This window comes from Oxyura jamaicensis, chromosome 2 (genome assembly GCF_011077185.1).
Source record: "Oxyura jamaicensis isolate SHBP4307 breed ruddy duck chromosome 2, BPBGC_Ojam_1.0, whole genome shotgun sequence".
NCBI lineage: Eukaryota > Metazoa > Chordata > Aves > Anseriformes > Anatidae > Oxyura > Oxyura jamaicensis.
In genome coordinates this window covers 13,401,856-13,418,780 of record NC_048894.1, presented here as the reverse complement: position 1 = coordinate 13,418,780, position 16,925 = coordinate 13,401,856, and the positions used below count along the sequence as shown (strand labels likewise).

The 16,925-nt window shown below is 33.9% G+C and overlaps 1 long non-coding RNA gene across 1 annotated transcript; it reads left to right on the top strand.

The window, feature by feature from the left end:
• Positions 1-8,658: 8,658 nt before the first annotated feature.
• On the top strand, positions 8,659-16,898 carry LOC118161163. The gene is made up of 3 exons (XR_004747884.1): positions 8,659-8,712; positions 10,762-10,866; positions 16,474-16,898. It is a non-coding gene; the product is annotated as an uncharacterized LOC118161163 (long non-coding RNA).
• The last annotated feature ends 27 nt before the right edge of the window (positions 16,899-16,925 follow it).

Sequence of the window (16,925 nt, the reverse complement as noted above, 5' to 3'; positions counted from 1 at the left end):
AAAGAAAGAAAGAAAGAAAGAAAGAAAGAAAGAAAGAAAGAAAGAAACAACACTTGTTAGCTATTTTTTAAAGCTTTTAGTCCAAGCTATATTTATAAAATTTATTCACAATGACAAGATATAAAATTTTGAATGTCTTTACAAAACAAAATTGTTCAGCCTTTCTTTTTTGTTATTATTTGTCACAGGAGAAAGAAGTAGTAGAAGCAAAAACTTTAGTAAACTTTTAAAGATGTCAAATTTCTATATGAAGTACTGTATCTATTATACATTTTGACTTCACATCTTTTTCATTTTTTTTTTTTTTCCCCTAGATACAGTCTTGACCATTATACTGACTTAAGTAACTGATACTGTAGACAGATGTTAGCTCAGATCTGCTTGGATTAGTTTTCTTGCAGAAATTTACAGATATGGACACATTATATACATTATACAGACATCTAAGTTTTCAGAAACTAATCTATTACAGATACCCTTTAAGCTTTTCAGACTAGGTGTTTGAAAAACTTTCTGCATTGTGTCATATCAATTTGCCACTTGAGAACAGAAAGTGGGGAAATTAAGAGTTACTGTTGCAATCAGCTACTAGAACAGATGATTTCATTTTAATATTAGAAGGTTACATTAAAAACACTGATTATTTATTTATTTATTATAACTCAGAGGAAATAGGGAAAGGTGTTATGAGTTCAGAGCATCTGGTTTGTGTTTCTAACTGTCCTGTATTTCTAAAAGTCATTATGTATCGGTTTATAGGGCCAAAGAAGAACAAATGATATGACTGAGTAGCCAAAATGAATCGTTGTGTTCCTCTTCTAGCCCCTATTGTTTTTGGAACTCTGAAGGGTCCAATTACATTTTTACTTTGAATGCTTCTGGTTTTTCTTGTTCTCTGTTCAGGAAACAGATGAATGGGTACACTGTTGTTCATATTGTAGTACGGAGGTAGCAATTCATCCTGGACAAGGCTTCGATGACTTGGCAAATCTTTCCACACCTCCCCTCCAAATAAATAAATAAATGAATACATAAATAAAACCTTTCAATGAAATAAGGGTTTAAGTAGAAGAAAAAGGTATGGAGACAGAATTTCCCAATTTTATAAATGTCTCTTCTAATAAATATATTTCTCTCTTCTGCATCAGTACTGATATATTTTTAGTCATTCAGCTACTTAGAAGAACGAAACCTGAATGTATTTCAGATCTTACAATAAAATGCTGGATTTTTTTTTTTGTATTTTTATTTACTTATTTATTTTTCCCATGTCATTTGCCTTCTATCTCATCTCATTCATTTCTGTGGCACTCACTTCAGCTGAAATTGGGAGTGGGTGAGAAGGTAATGAGGCCTAAAGTCTATTCTTGAAGGGTCTATTCTATCTGAAGTGCTTATACTACGATTCAATTTGTTCAGTGTTTTCTGCCTCTCTACTTGACTGCTTAAAGATAAAAGACAAAGTAACATAAAGGCTGAAATCCAAAATGTAGATTCTTAAAACCACCACTCAGCTTTCACAGTCACCTGGAAGCAAGATTTCAGTAGACCTGTCCAAAACTGCTTCTGCCCCAGCAGTGCTGCATGGCTGAGAGCTCATGGACATCACAGTTTTCATCTTCTTTAAGAACTTTGAGATGACAACATCCCTCAGAATAGTTTTGGTAGGCTGGATCTTATAAAAACACAGAGAAGGAAAGGGTTTTTGTTCTCTTAATGCACCTTTTGCCTACTAGTCCTGTGACTGGATCTATCAAATGAGGTACTGCAAATTTCTAACATTCAGACTACACAAGCATCTTTGGGGTATTCTTTTATTCTTGCCTTTTAAGGTACTGTGAAAAACAAAAAAAATTAGTGAGGAAGAAAGTAGTGGCTAGGATACTTTGTTAGAAACAGGCTGGTCTAGATTTAAATACTGTGTACTAATGCTCGGAAGTGCAGCGCGTAGAATGCAGACTAAAGATCTTGAGTCATGTACAACTAAAACACTGTTTTATTACTTCTGAAATGAGGATCTCAATGCACTCAGATAAACAGAGGGTTTGTATCAAGTTTTAACACGCTCCATAACAGGCTACACATTGTGGCAGGTCTGAATGTGGAGGTGGAGACCAGCTATCATTTAAGCTAAGCAGTATCTGAGAAAGGTTATGGGATGTCTAGCAAGAAAAATAATGCACCTCTTCGCATCTGTGAAGCAGAGGAATAAGTATATTTAGTTCTTCAAATACATTGCTAAACTGCCTCCCCTAGTTTTGTGCATGAATCTGACAGTATTTAAAGGGGGAAGAAGACGCAGGTGGACATCTCTCTTGTGCTGAAATGCCTTACCATGGTTTTCAACCTATTACAGAAATACAGGCCCAGATTTTTGACCCTGCTAAGGAAACATCTCTCACAGGTGTTCCTGAGGTGGTGTTTAAAAGTAGGAACAAAGGGACATTTCAATTCCTCACATCACATATATTCTGAATCTATTTCCTCATCTTTAATCTACTTGTGCCTTAGTGGTCCTTAGTTTTAATATTGTATTCTAACTTCCTTCTGTTCCACCAAGTCCTCAATCTACCCAGTTTGTAGAGCCCGGGAGAGAACTGAGATGTTGGCAGGAGAGGACCTGGATTAGAATAATTTATTTTCAGGCATGCCTGTGAAGTGTCAGTCATGCTGTTAACACTAGATAATCTGAAACTGGCAAATGTGAGGAAATTAAATTTAAAGCTGGCACTTCATCTTTAATTCACTGTTCTGTTCTGTGTGCTGTAATGATATAATTTTACAGCAGTGTGAATTAAGGTTGGAGTAGGATCAGACTTTAATCTGACTTATCTGCTTTTTGTCAGTTTAATCTAGTTTAACAGCATGTTTAATTTGGAAGACTTTCCAAGTCACCTAAGGGAACTGCCTTGTATTTCAGCACAACATTTCATACTGAAATCTAAAAAAATAAAAAGTCACCAGTCTCCTTTCTTTTACCTGATAGTGTTGATACTAGCACACATCTTGGAGTAGAGTGTGCCTGTAATAGCCAGGGGCTGACCGAAACTTGGACCTTTAGCACATTAAGCAAAGGCCTCGAGTACACTAAAGAGAAGTTTTTGGTACTAATAGCTGTTTAATGTCATTGATGCCAACAACAGACAGTGAAACAATCATTACTACTAGGACCATGTATCCACATTCTAGAAGTGTGATTCTGCTAATATTGTTTTCACAAATGGAGTTTATTCATGAAGTAAAAGCTCAGTATATTTTCATAACATGACAATTTGCTGGACAGGCTTCAATCTGAACTAAGTAGAGCATTTGTTTATAACCACTAAATGTTTTTTTCCAGATCTTTTCATCAGTACAATAGTTCAAATCTTTACCCCATGACCTCAGTATATATTATTTCACTTCATCTTCAGATGAACAGGGAGAAATTTATACATTATTAATGCTGGGCTTCTGTCTTATTTTATAGTCACAGCCACATTAGCAAAAGATTGATAAGCAATATTTTATAAATTAAATGGTTTACCACCTTATCTTGACCACAGAACTTGTCAGTGAACGTATTTTCTTACTCCTAAGCCCAGTGCTTTACGTAAGCATGGATAGCACAGGCTAATCAAAGGGAGCAAGAAGCAGATAAAGAATTGAAAAAAGAACAAAATAATAATAATTTTAAAAGCTCTGTATCATGCCAGAGCCTGTGATACTGCTGTTCTTAGCTTCCTATTAGCCACAAAGCAAGGTGAAAGATCAACACAGCCAAAGACAGTTATGTCAGTTACAAGCACGTGTTGGAAACAGCCTGTGACTAAGCATCTTCACGCATAAGAGCAAACGAACTCACAATACTAGAAATACTACTTCTAGTTTTCCCTTCTCCCCAGGTAGAAAGACAATAGTTCAACCTTTGAAATGTGTCGGTCCAGCTTCACAAAATGACACTAATGGTATGAATTTGTCCATGAATACCTTAAAGTTACAGATGTGCTTTCATAAATTGGGGTTTAGTTCTCAACCAAAGGAAGAGAGCAAAAACATTTTGTGTATATTGGTTCGGCTTTATTCAACAAGACACATATGGCTGTCTAATTTCAAATGAGAGCTAAGACCTGTCACTAGGTTATACCATTTACCTCTGAACACAACGAAGTGTTAGTTAAACATCATAAAATGGGATTTTACTACATACTTAGCTTCAGGGACATAGTATGAACATGTTGGTGTACATCTTCCATTTACATTCATTCAAAGGCATTTTGTGCCCTCTGGTGACCAATCAGAGCTCCATTTTGCTAGGTTAGCTGGAACCTTTTTGATATCAGGACTCTTTAAATATTGGTAAAATTTTCTACTCATAGGTTGGGCTAAAGTAATAGCTTACTTAAAAATGCAGGGTTAGTTAATACTTATTTATTTATTTATTTATTTATTTATTTATTTATTCTTCCATATATTTTAACTTGTCATATGTATGTGATAGATTTTCATTTAAGGCTGGATTTCTAAATTCTCAATTTGGCCCTGTAATCAAAGCATTTCATCCAGAAATATTTGGTCATATGAGGTAAAATTAGGAACAAAATCATTGTGAGCTACTTGCTATAACTGAATTACCTATCAAAGCAAAAGGAATTTAATAAGGTACAAATATCATGTCATAATAACAATACATCTTACAAAAAAGTGTTTTCCATACTAAAAGATCATACAATACATCATATTCAATATACTTTTTTAACATACAAAACGTCAGTCTTTTTTATTATTATTTTTAATTTTTAATATATATGTGAAGATTTTGTCCTGTAGTGTCTTATGGTTAGATGCATCACTAGAACCAAAATGTAATCACATTTGTATGTGAACCACTGCATATTTAAAACAGTATTCAGAAAAACAAACAAACAAACAAACAAACAAACAACAACAACAAAAAACCAACAACAACAACAAAAAACAGGCAGCAAATCAAATCTTTCCTGGCATATAAATAAGCATACTCATAAAAAGAGTGAATGAACTAAGTTAATGTAATACTTCAAAAAAAATGAGGTATTATAAAGAGGCACAAAATATCTAGAATTCAGTTAGATGGAGTTGTCATCAAAACTTTTAGCAAAGTTGTCATTTAGTAATAAGATCTTACTTTTTTCTTTCATAAAAAAATAATAATAAAAAAGAGTATGGTATGTTGTCATACTACACTTTGGCACCAATCCAGTGCTGGAGGGGGAAACCATCAAAAAATGTATTTTTCCCCTGAGATTTTCATTTACCATCCAAGAACTATCCTGAAGAAAGAGAAAGGACAACTTGTCCTTACCCACAATACCACAGGTTTTCTGTATTGTTGCAATCTAATATTTTTTTTGGCAATAGCCCTGATTAACAGTCTGATTTGTCTCTTTGTGGGCAACTCAAAGTCCCATGAGGTCAGCTGCCTGTTTTCTGCTGATTTTGGTGGGTTTGGGATTGGGTCCTAAAGGAAAGAGGCCTGGTATACTAAAACTAAGAAGCAAGCAAGCAAGCAACAACAACAACAACAACATAGTCAATATCTTTTCCCAAGGATATACTATTGTTTTTAGGGCAGGTCTCTCAATTTGAAAAAGTATCAGTGTGCTTAATACTAAAAGTTACTTAAGCTGTTAAAATGGTTGGAGAATTAATTAATGTTTGTAAAGTTTGTAAGTGAATTAAAGGTGTTAGAAAGTGCATAAAATTTTAGTATTGTTAGCAGGTCTGTTTTTAATAAATCCCCCTTGATCATAATTCATTATCCCTCCGATAATTCATCTAAGCCTTTTTAGTCAACTTTCTGTTGCAATCCATATTAATTAACAATATTGGTCTGTCAGTGCTACAGCATTTACCATTTTCCCTCTGGTTTCAGAACACTGTAATTAAAGCAATCCTAAGAGAACTGATTAATGAATTGACCTGAAATGTCTTATTATAGATCCTACACAAAACTTACTTTTAAAAATGTACTACAAAGTTTTGTAGAGTTTAGCTAGAAAGCCACTAGAACCTGAAACCTAATCCTCTCTGTAAAACACAGAAGACAAAGAAGACCAAAGTATAAAATTTAAATTTTCCTCAACCTCTGTCTGTAAATCAATCTCAGGAAGTGCACAAAGGGTGGTTCATATTAGAGAGTGGCATATGCTTATGCAAAAGATTAGTTTCTAATTCTACGATAAGAAAGACATAAATATATATTTCTGTTCTCATTTGAAACTTCAATGATTTAATTAATGTTCTTATTATGGTATTGATATTTCACTCTTTTTTTTTTTTGTTGTTGTTGTTATTTATATCACTATTTATGATTTCACCCCTCCTTTCGTAACAGTATATATGTGACACTAACAGGAAATTTTTATAAGCAACTTTCTTTTTCTTGTCATCACCAAGAATATTTTAGATTATTTAGTTAGTTCTCTGTTAAGAAATAAACCTTTGGGTATTTGGGGGAGAAAAGAAAACATAAATATCCTGCTAGAACTCATCTGTAGTCTAACATGCAATTTGTAATACAGGCAGTTTGGTTGTTCAGACGTTTTCCTTCTCACACTTCTCCAGTTAAAATGAATGAAAGCAAATCTTTTCAATATTTTTCATATGCTGGATTCTTGTTACAGGATAAGGAGAGAAGCAAACAGATGCTTATGGAATTGTAGTGGGGGAAAAGAGAAAGGGCTATTCATGGATGGATTTGGAGAGGGACGAAAGAGGGGACGTAATAATATTTTGAAGTGGTTTTTTGTTTGTTTGTTTTTGTTTTGTTTTTTATACCTTGGGGAAACAAATGAGAGCAAAAGTAAATTCAGTGAGAGAGCACACTGTTTGTTTATTTATTTTTTTGTTATTTACTTAAGCATTAAAATTTGAATTAGTTATCAATCCTAATACAACTTTAAATGTTTTGTCTTTGGACTATACTCAGGAGAGAATCTTTTTTTGTGTGTTTTTGTTTAACTGTGGATTGCTATGAGATAAAATTCATATGTAGCAATATAATAGATTGCTTTGGTGCTAATAACCACATTCCATGGAAAACTGGAGTTTTATAAAAAATTGGCAGATACTTGAAGATGACTGCACAATGCAGTAATCTGAAAATACCACAGACAAAAATGGTAGTCTACTGAAGTGGTATCATTTCTCTATAAATAGAAAAAAATCTATCACACTACCAGGAATTGGAGGGTATCCGAGAATATGTCATTCTTAACTGTTTTTAATATATATTTATAAATCTGAAGCTTCCGTTCTCTAAGACTAAATGTTAAAAAGGCAGGATAATTTTTTGAACTGCCCTAATTTAATGAATTTAGGAAACTGATTTCAGAAAGATAAATGAGAATGAGGTATTTTGTGAACTAGCCAATGACACTGTCAGAGCTGAAAACAATGCCTTATTTTTTCTCCCTTTAATCTACCACCCATCCATTTGTTCAAAACGGACATAGCTCAGCCCTGTAAGGTTAGTATTAAATGTTCTCTACTAAATCCAGCCAAATTTAAACCTTCCTTGAATCATAGGAGAAACTCAATATAGTAAATGACCTTTAGGTTGAAGTTTCACAATATAGTTTTAATTGGGTGGAATTCTTTTATCCCTTTATTTCAATAAGAATGACCCATATGCTTGTAGTTATGTATGAATTAAAGTTTAAAAACTGCAATAATAATAATAATAAATATTATGAAAGTTCTAGTTCTGTGTGAAGGCCAGAAGACAGCATTATTTTATTAATTCTGACCTGCTACATGAAATACTGACTCCAATATTTAACTAAATTATATGTTCTGGAAAGGCACAGGGTGGAGAATGTGAACAGAAATACCAAGATGTATAAAAACACATAAAACAGTTTGTTAAATTGATACCTACAAGTTTTATTGTGTTGGGACTTACTTTCTTGGGAGGACTTTAGGAGCCCAGAAACATACCAAAAATAATCTTTAAGTAAATAAATAATAATAATAAGCTAATTGGAAATGGGACATATGAAATAATTGAGGAATTTCTGTGATATCAGGGTTCAAGAAAAGATTTTTAATTTTCACCATGTTAGCTCACTTCTGTTCTTGTAGCCCCATGGTTCCATCCCCAGATCCTCAGTTTAATAACTGATGGTTTTAAGACCTAGAAAACAAACAAACAAAACTTGTATGTCAAGTTTTATGTTATCAAATTAAATTCATTGTCTATATTAACTTTTTCCACTAGATCTCAGAACGAATATCTACAGTTTTATGCCCAGCAGTGGAGAAGTACGTCACATATTAAGTAATCCTCAGTGTTGATGTTTCCCATATATCTGCATTAAAAGTATATACTTTTAGAATTCAGCAATTAATTTTATTTCATTGATCTCCTGAACAAAAACAGAGCCACTGATTTCAAGTTGACAAGAGAAGATGCAATAATAATTTAGCATAAAAATAGTTAAATGATGTTCTCTCTCTTTCTTTTTTCCCTTCTGTTTTCTCCCTTGAGAAACTTTTTTTAAAAAAATGGCAATTCAGCTGGGGAAACTATGAAATTCAAGATGAGGGAAGAATTATTTCAATTCCATGTTGTAATACTCACTCCATGGCATTGTTAAATATTTCTCATTTTATTAATTGGATTGACCCCAAGAAATAGAACCAGTGACTCTTGAATTTTCCAGAGAATGAATCTTTTCATTTGAACTAATGGTAAGTTACCCACAGAAAATTGAGTTTATGTTCATAATGAAGTTATGAAATCTACTGCTGAATTCATTAAATTGGAACAACTTTTATTTCATTATAGTAACAAACACAGCAAATTAATTTTCTCAGCTAGGCATCAGTATGTGTTTTTTAATAGAGAACACTATTATGTGTGAACAATTAAAATCATTTACATTTGGAGAACATTGATTATGAATGATGTTATTATCCCATTAATACAGCAAAACCAATCAAAACCGAATGTTAAAGAGCTAAAATTGTGCATTTAGACTAATAAGTAAATTATGTGCAGATGTAGACAGGAGTCTGGAACTTTGGTACAAAATGTTGGCTGTGACTGGCACATATGATTAGCAAATTTGCACTGTCCCTCAAGGTCTAATTAAGCTCTATACACAACAAGACAGAAAGCTCCATACACATAATTACCCATTGTGTGCTTGCTTATCTATTTAAAATATTACTTTTGTTGTATTTAATTATGTGTGAAAAATGATGAACGTCACCTTATCTGTGTATCAAGTGATCACTCTTGCCTGTCAAGGAATGCCAATATTTTCATTCTTTATAAAGGAACAACAACTTGAAGATATAATTATATATACATATATATTTAATGAAACTTTGGTCTTTTATATGTTTTGTTTTTTTTTTTCTTAACATCTTTTTGGATAAATGGAAAGCTATCTGTATGTAATTGCATCTTTTTTAAAAATGTTTTTTTTTCTTTTTTTCTTTTTTAACAGAAATAGGAAATAAAAATCAACCTGTCCTACAATTCAGTTTGGATACCCTACAATAAAGAAAGTGTAGGTCTCTCTGCAAATAGGGTCTACGCTATGCTCCTTGTCACTTTCAGACCCCTAAAGCTGTTCTACTTCAGAATCAGTACAGCCAGGGTGAAAAAAAAAAAAAAAATTACTCTTGTCTGCAGGCAGCAAAAATATCAAAGAAAACATGCATTAATTCAATAATTTTTTTAATACTCTCCTTGAGGACTTACCTTGCCTGAAGGTATTCAGCATAGTGCATACCTATGCTGGCATAATGGAAAAATAATCAAAGTAATAAAAATTCAGATTAAAAAAAAAAAAAAAAGTTTACACAGCCAATAGTGAAAATAATTTTTTTTAGGCCTGATGGCTAACTCAACAAGAAGGCTTCTTCTCAATCACCTGATCCTCCTAAGGAAATTTAGGTTTCATCACAGAAAAATAGGGCTGGAAACAGACTTTTGGAGGTCATGTTGTCCACTGCTTTGCCTGAAGGCAGGATCAATGATTCCTCAAAGATGTTTGTCTAACCCAGTCTCCATGAAACGGGTACTAGCAGCTGTTTTTATCTCGTCAGTTCTTAACTTTTGCAATTGCCTGGATGTCCATAAGGTGACTACTCATATGTCTAGCCCAAGCCCCTATACATCACTATGTGCTTTCTCATGTGTTTCCTTAATATGAATGTGACATTTGCCTCCTTCCAGCAATGACATTTAAGCTTAAGAACTATGACTCCTCACTTCACTAATTAGTAAATAAAAATCTTCCTGTAGGTGCTAAGGAATGCATAAACTCTCTAGCTATATGAGAAAAGCACATTCAAATGGGTGGAAGGTTATGATCTTAGGTCAGCATGTTCCAAAACCACCTGAGTACCTGAGGCAAAGTAAGTGCATGAGAACCCATGTGCCTTTTCCATGCAAAACAAATATTTTTATTAACTTTGGTGGCTAAGAAAATATTAGTAATTTATTCTGCCAAGAATAATAATGTGCTTTATATACACTCAACTATATTATACAACAGAGAAATGCAAGATTTCTCTGCTAATGTTTAGAAATGCTGCTTCTGAAAAACAAAGTCTAATTCACGCAGATGTGGCTGCTGTTTAGACCACAGCTCTGCTGTCAGCCAGCAGTTTCATGTGGAAGCTTAGCAAAAGACAAATACCTTACACCCAGAAATCACAGACGTGCAGCTGATTACTTCCTCCCTTCTCCCTGATTTTTTTAAATTGCTCTTCATTTATTTACAGCAATTGGATATTTGGTCAAACTACTGCCATATTCTTCCTTCAAGCTACTACGCTATGAAGAGGCATGCACCTGCATAGCACAGAGCCATCTAGACCCTTTCAGATGTAAGTGATGTTTGTTGTCTTACTTCTTGTTGGTATTCATCTGCAATTGTACCAATAAAAATTGCCTGGTCTCTCAGACTAAGTAGCTATAGATGGTTACCTTCCTAAATGAATAAAGTTTATAGGTGTGTATCTGTCCAGATAAGGTGAGGGACACCCTGTGACTTATGGAATACCTGGACTAGGTTCATTTCCCTGTCTCTTTCCTCAGCAGCTGCCAGTTCATAACAAAGCTTGATTGCAGCTCCTGCATGACCTTCCCCTTCCAAATAAAGTCAGTAGAGTGACCCAGCTAGTTGTAATGTCCTAAAAGATAGAAAAAATAAATAAATAAAATTAATTCTCAAGTGGAAAGATGAGGGTTTTTTGTTTGTTTTTGTATGTTTGTTTGCCTTTTTTTTTTTTTTTTTTTTTTTTTTTTTTCAATCAGAAATTAGAGAAGGGTTAGTTTGTAAACATTTCATGAAGAAAACTTTCTTGGCACCACTATGATTTGAGTATCAAAGATGAGATTTTTGCATGCAGGGTAGACAATTAGTGGGGCTATAGTTTGACTAGCTGTGAGATCATGGTAATCACACATTTTGACAAATTACTTTTCTTCTCCTCATTAACTTCAGCTTTTCTCTGGATTAGTTTGAACCAGCTGTGATTCATCTAGGCTTTGGTCTCCCTGCTCTGAGAGATAACTGGTAAACAGCACCATCTGCATGGAATAAGAGAGACGAAGCTACTCTTTCAGTTAAAGATTGTTGTATTTTGTTTTGTTTTGCTTTTTTATTTCTCTTTCATTACCGAAAGCAAAGCAGCACCAGCTGAAATTAATCTTTATGATGAATAAACAATTTATTCAGTCCTTGTGAATACCCAGATGGATTAGAGGGAAAGGAAAAGACTTACACTAAGTAGATGATTGCTCTCTATACCACACAGAGAAAATGTGATTACTTGTGTGTGATGGTATTGGTACTTACTGGCCTCATAAATGCATCCGCACCACTTACAGTACAGTGACAGAATGTCATCTGGGGTGAGTTAATGTCCTCCCATTACATCAAACACCATTCAGATCTTTGTTTCTAATATTTCATTTAGTCGAAAAATAAAAATATGCGAATGACTGGAATAAAAGCATACATAACCACAATATATATATATATCACTGATTTGTGTATATATATATATGAATCTGAAAATAAAGCCAAAATATCTCTGTTTTTCTCTTTCAACCTAGATTAATAACCTGCACTTGTGACTGAGGCTATGTAGTGACAATGATGGAATTCTCACATCTGTGATTGTGTCATAAACAAACAAGAAATTATTTTCTTCTTGGTCCAGATTACTCTGGGGTAAATTTAATAACAAAATGGGTCAAACAAATCAACTAAGAAATTGACGTCAGAGAACATGTGGTAAAACAGAAATAAGTCACTCACAAATTTGTCAGGCTGGATCAAAGATAAACTATTTTATTACTCGGTTATTTTGACTGAAGAAAAAAAAAAAAGGAGTTAAATGAACATAGTTCTCATTACTATTTCTGAAACAATTTTTATTGAATATAAGCTCTGAAATTCTTCACTATATCTTTTGTTCAAATAATAAATGCTGTTATGCAAAATAACATTTTCATTTTTAAATAGATTTCCTAATGATTTGAATTTCAAGAGAGTTAGTGTGACTATAAATCATACACCAAATTGTTGACTATTACATAGCACAATGACTATACATGCTACTAATAATGGTAACATACTTCCATTTCCCACCTAGTAGAAGAATGTGAAATATACTTAAGAATATTTTCTGCTTGACAAAATAAGTAATTACAAAAAATGACAACTGAATATTTCAGATTATTATAAATCTGAATTAACTAAATATAGATATAGTAATATCTATAATAATATATAATAATAATATATTAACTAAATATAGATATATTAAAATGTTTAGTAGACATCAAGGTTTTGTCAGGAAAAAAGAAATCAACTCCAAAGTTTAAACAATTATTAAGTTCTCCTTTTCTTAGTAATCTTATTCCTTAACAGGAAATATAACATCTCTTCTGAGATCTTTTCAGTAGAAGAGCTCCATGCAAGAAAGATAAAAATAAAGTTTTCACATGAACAACACCTGTTTAGAGTGACACCTATTTTTTATTCTTTTTAGTTTGTTAACAAAGCAAAATAGTTTATTTGAAGAGAAATAAGTAGGTGAATCATAATTAATTTAAAACTTCCTGAAACTTAGAAGTTTTACCAACTGACAGAAGATTTCAGAACACTTGTGTAAAGCCTGTGACAGCTGCTGCTTCTTTCCAAACTTTTGTTCCCACTAGCAGTGACTTTAGCAGTTCATATCTTTTGGTGTCACAAAGGTCATCCAGTGTTGTTAGTGGTAGCTCCAGACTCAGGCAAAACACAAAGTCGCTCCAGATAAAACAGTCACAGATTTCATTCTAAACTAGATTCATTAATGGAGTAGTTTCCATACTGGCACAAGATGACACAATTGAAACTGCACAAAACAACACAAAATGAGAACAAGCTATCTTATAGCTTGTTCATGCATAATGACTGTTGTCTCTCCTGACTATTTCATATGTCATATTTCCAAAGTTATTCTTGGGGCTGTGATTCTTGGTTATCCAACTTTCTCTCATATGGTTGTCTGGCATTCTTTAATATGTTGTAATTATACATCAGCTGTTTATCATACCATTTTATCCTAGATGTTTTTCTTGTGTTTCTGGCAGCACAAGTGTGTTCCTTTCCTATTGATCATTATGTGTTGTATTTGGAATTGTAACTGCTCTGTATTCAGCTGGCAGTTACAAGAGAAGTCCTACATTTCCATCTGTATCAGTCATATAATAATAGTGGGCAAATTCAAGCTATCTTTGACCTGTAAGAAGGAATACTGTTCCAACTTGATACCTAGATACATAAGTAATTTGATTATGATGTGTTTAGCTTCATTTCACTACTAATTCAAACAATTTAATTATTATTATTTTTTAAAGAACATTTGCATTATGCTCTGTCCAGCTTCTGGATATATTAGAGGTCTGAGTTGCACTTCTGTTGCAGTTCTTTTCTCTTACAGAGGTACTTTCTTCCTTGGATTAGATCCTTACTCCATTCCTGTCATTATGAACTTGAATCTTGCTCCTTGTTATTAATATTTATCTATTTATTAACTATATTGAACATGGATCCTATCTGGTCTCTGTCTTCCCATTATTTTCTTCCTACCTTTTGAGCTGTTCAGGTTCTGATCACTCACAGGTTTTACACACTTATTTGGCCATTGTTGTTTTCATAATCATTTCCTTTGTCCATAAAAATCATTGTTTGTTAGTCTCTGTTTTTATCTTTGATCTGAATTGTTTAATATTTTCAGTTTCTAAATGTGACTATTAACTTGACTTGGGTCTTTATCTGATGCATTTAGGATTTCTATATTCTGCGTCAGTGCGAGGTTGTTTCATTAAGTTTTTATGAATAAGTATCACCCTTATGGATTATTCCCAGATAGTTTCCAGATGCCTTCTTTAAAACAGTTTCAGATTATTTAAATTGCATTCCTTGTACCCTGCTTTTGCTATTTATATCCTCAGTTGTGCATAGACATGGCTACTATATATAAATTAAATACAAAATTTTGTATTCAGTCCTGCAGACCCAAACAGATGAGCGCATTCAAAGAATCACAGAACGTTGTGTACTAGCTCTTAACCACTGTTTTTGTCTCAGCTTCCTGCCTGAGTTCATACAAAGCACCTCAGAACTGAACAATAAATTAATAGAAAATAGGAAGAGATCAAGTAAAAGAGGGTATAAACTTTCCACCCTGCTAGCATTCTCTGTTGAGGCATGTGCCTTATTCACACCATGGAAGAGGAGTCATGTAGTTGCTCAGCTCTATCAACCCCCCTGGGAGCATATCCACATCCAGATTTATGAGTGAGACTAATTACTTACTGTTCTTAAGCCACTGTGAGATTCTTCTAACCAAATAGAAATGTTAATGGCAGTACTGGAGAAAGCCTTGGATTTGGATGAAGACAAAGATGCAGGCAGGAGTTTGGGCTTGTGGAGACAATGACAGGGTTGTCTCTAATTGGAGAAAAAAAAAAATAAATAAAAAAAATCAGGATTCCTAAATCTTAATATCCCTCACATCCCTTCCCTGCAGTGAACTGACAGCTGTGAAACAAGGAAGTAACATTCCCATCAAATAGCCAGTCAGACATTCACCAGAGTGATGTAATAGGATCCCAAAGTTGTTTGTAAGCCAAGAGGATGTCAGTGTGATTCTGCAAGAGGGTATTTCTTAATTTTTTTTTTTTATTATTTTTATTATTTATTTTTTACTGAAATCTAAGGAGCTGCGTCTTAAGAACTGAAAAAAATAATAATAAAAAAAAAAGAACATTAAGGTTGTAAAGGTTGAATCTAATATAGATCCAATGTTAGAATTAGGTTAGTCAGGAAGACTTAATTAGTTAAATCTTTTTTTTTTAAGACACAAATACACAGAGTTTATGTGGTCACATATATATATATATATATATATATTTCATTAGAAGGTGAGCCTTACTTGTACACCAGCAAGTGATTGTATTTCTGTCACTGATTCTTGCTTTACTGGAAAGACTTGAATAACAGTTATCTAAGGGATTTCTGGAGAAAGGGTAAATGATATTTAAAAAAAAAAAAAAAAAAAAAAAAAAAGTTCTTCAATGATTTTTCTACATCTAAGATATTATGCATAATATTGAAGGAACTAGAAAAGCCAGGCCAGTCTACATGGAGTTTGGGAGGGCTGGATCCCTTCTTTCCATATAAAAGATATGTATATTAGATTTAGGAGTGGAAAAAGATATAACTACAATAGCACATGTGATACAAGAATTATTAGAGCAGAACAACCCTACAATACTGTAACCCCAGAATGTTTTCAAAATTTCTGAATCATAGCATCATTATTAACGTTTCAATACCAGTTTTGAAATTGCTGTGCACCTGGGGAATGTTTTTTGTGTTTGTAGGTGTCCTGGTTTCAGTTAGGACAGTTATTTTTCCTCCTAGTAGCTGGTAGGGTGCTATGTTTTGGATTAGGATGAGAAGAGTGCTGATAACATGCTGATGTTTTAATTGCTGGAGAGCAATGCTTACACTATGCCAAGGACTTTTCAGCTCCTCGCTCTGTCCTGCCAGCGGGCAGGCTGGGGGTGCAGCAAAAGCTAGGAGGGGACAAACCCAGAACAGCTGACCCAAACTGGCCAAAGGGGTATTCCATACCATCTGACGTCATGCTAAACAATATATAGGGGTGGCTAACCGGGCTGGGGGGGCCGGGTGCTCAGGGTTGGGCTGGGCATCGGTCAGCGGGTGGTGAGCAATTGCATTGTGCATCACTTGTTTGTACATATTATTATTATTATCATTATTATTTTCTATCTTAATAAATTGCCTTTATCTCAACCCACAGGCTTCACTTTCCCGTTTCTCTCCCCCATCCCAGAGAGGGAGGGGGGAGGGTGAGCGAACGGCTGTGTGGTGTTTAGCTGCCAGCCGGGTTAAACCACAACAGTAGGCAAGATGTGCAGTGGGCACAATTTAGAAATGGCACGGGAGTGAGTGGTAGGAAGTGAGGAAAGTTGTACTGCTTTGTCCTGCAATCTATGATGTGACATAAGGAATGGCAAAAATAGACTGTCTGTGGTCCACTTTGTAAATCTGGTTTATAGGCACAAATTTTCTTTGAGTTGGGAAGTAGTCTTGGAAAGGATCAGTTCTATAGTTCCATCATTGAATTCATCATCATTGTCCCAGAGACCAGCATATGATCTGTGAGATGTGGCTCATGGGCTAGGCATTGGCAAGTTTGCTTTTGGTGGAAGATGGTGTGTGTGTGTGTGTGTTACAGTTTGTTACACTTTGTAGGTACAGATAATTACAGATATGAAAAGTCTTATGCAGATTATAAAATGTTCTATTGCATTCACATTTTATGAAGAAAAAAAATGTATGAAAAAAATTTTTATG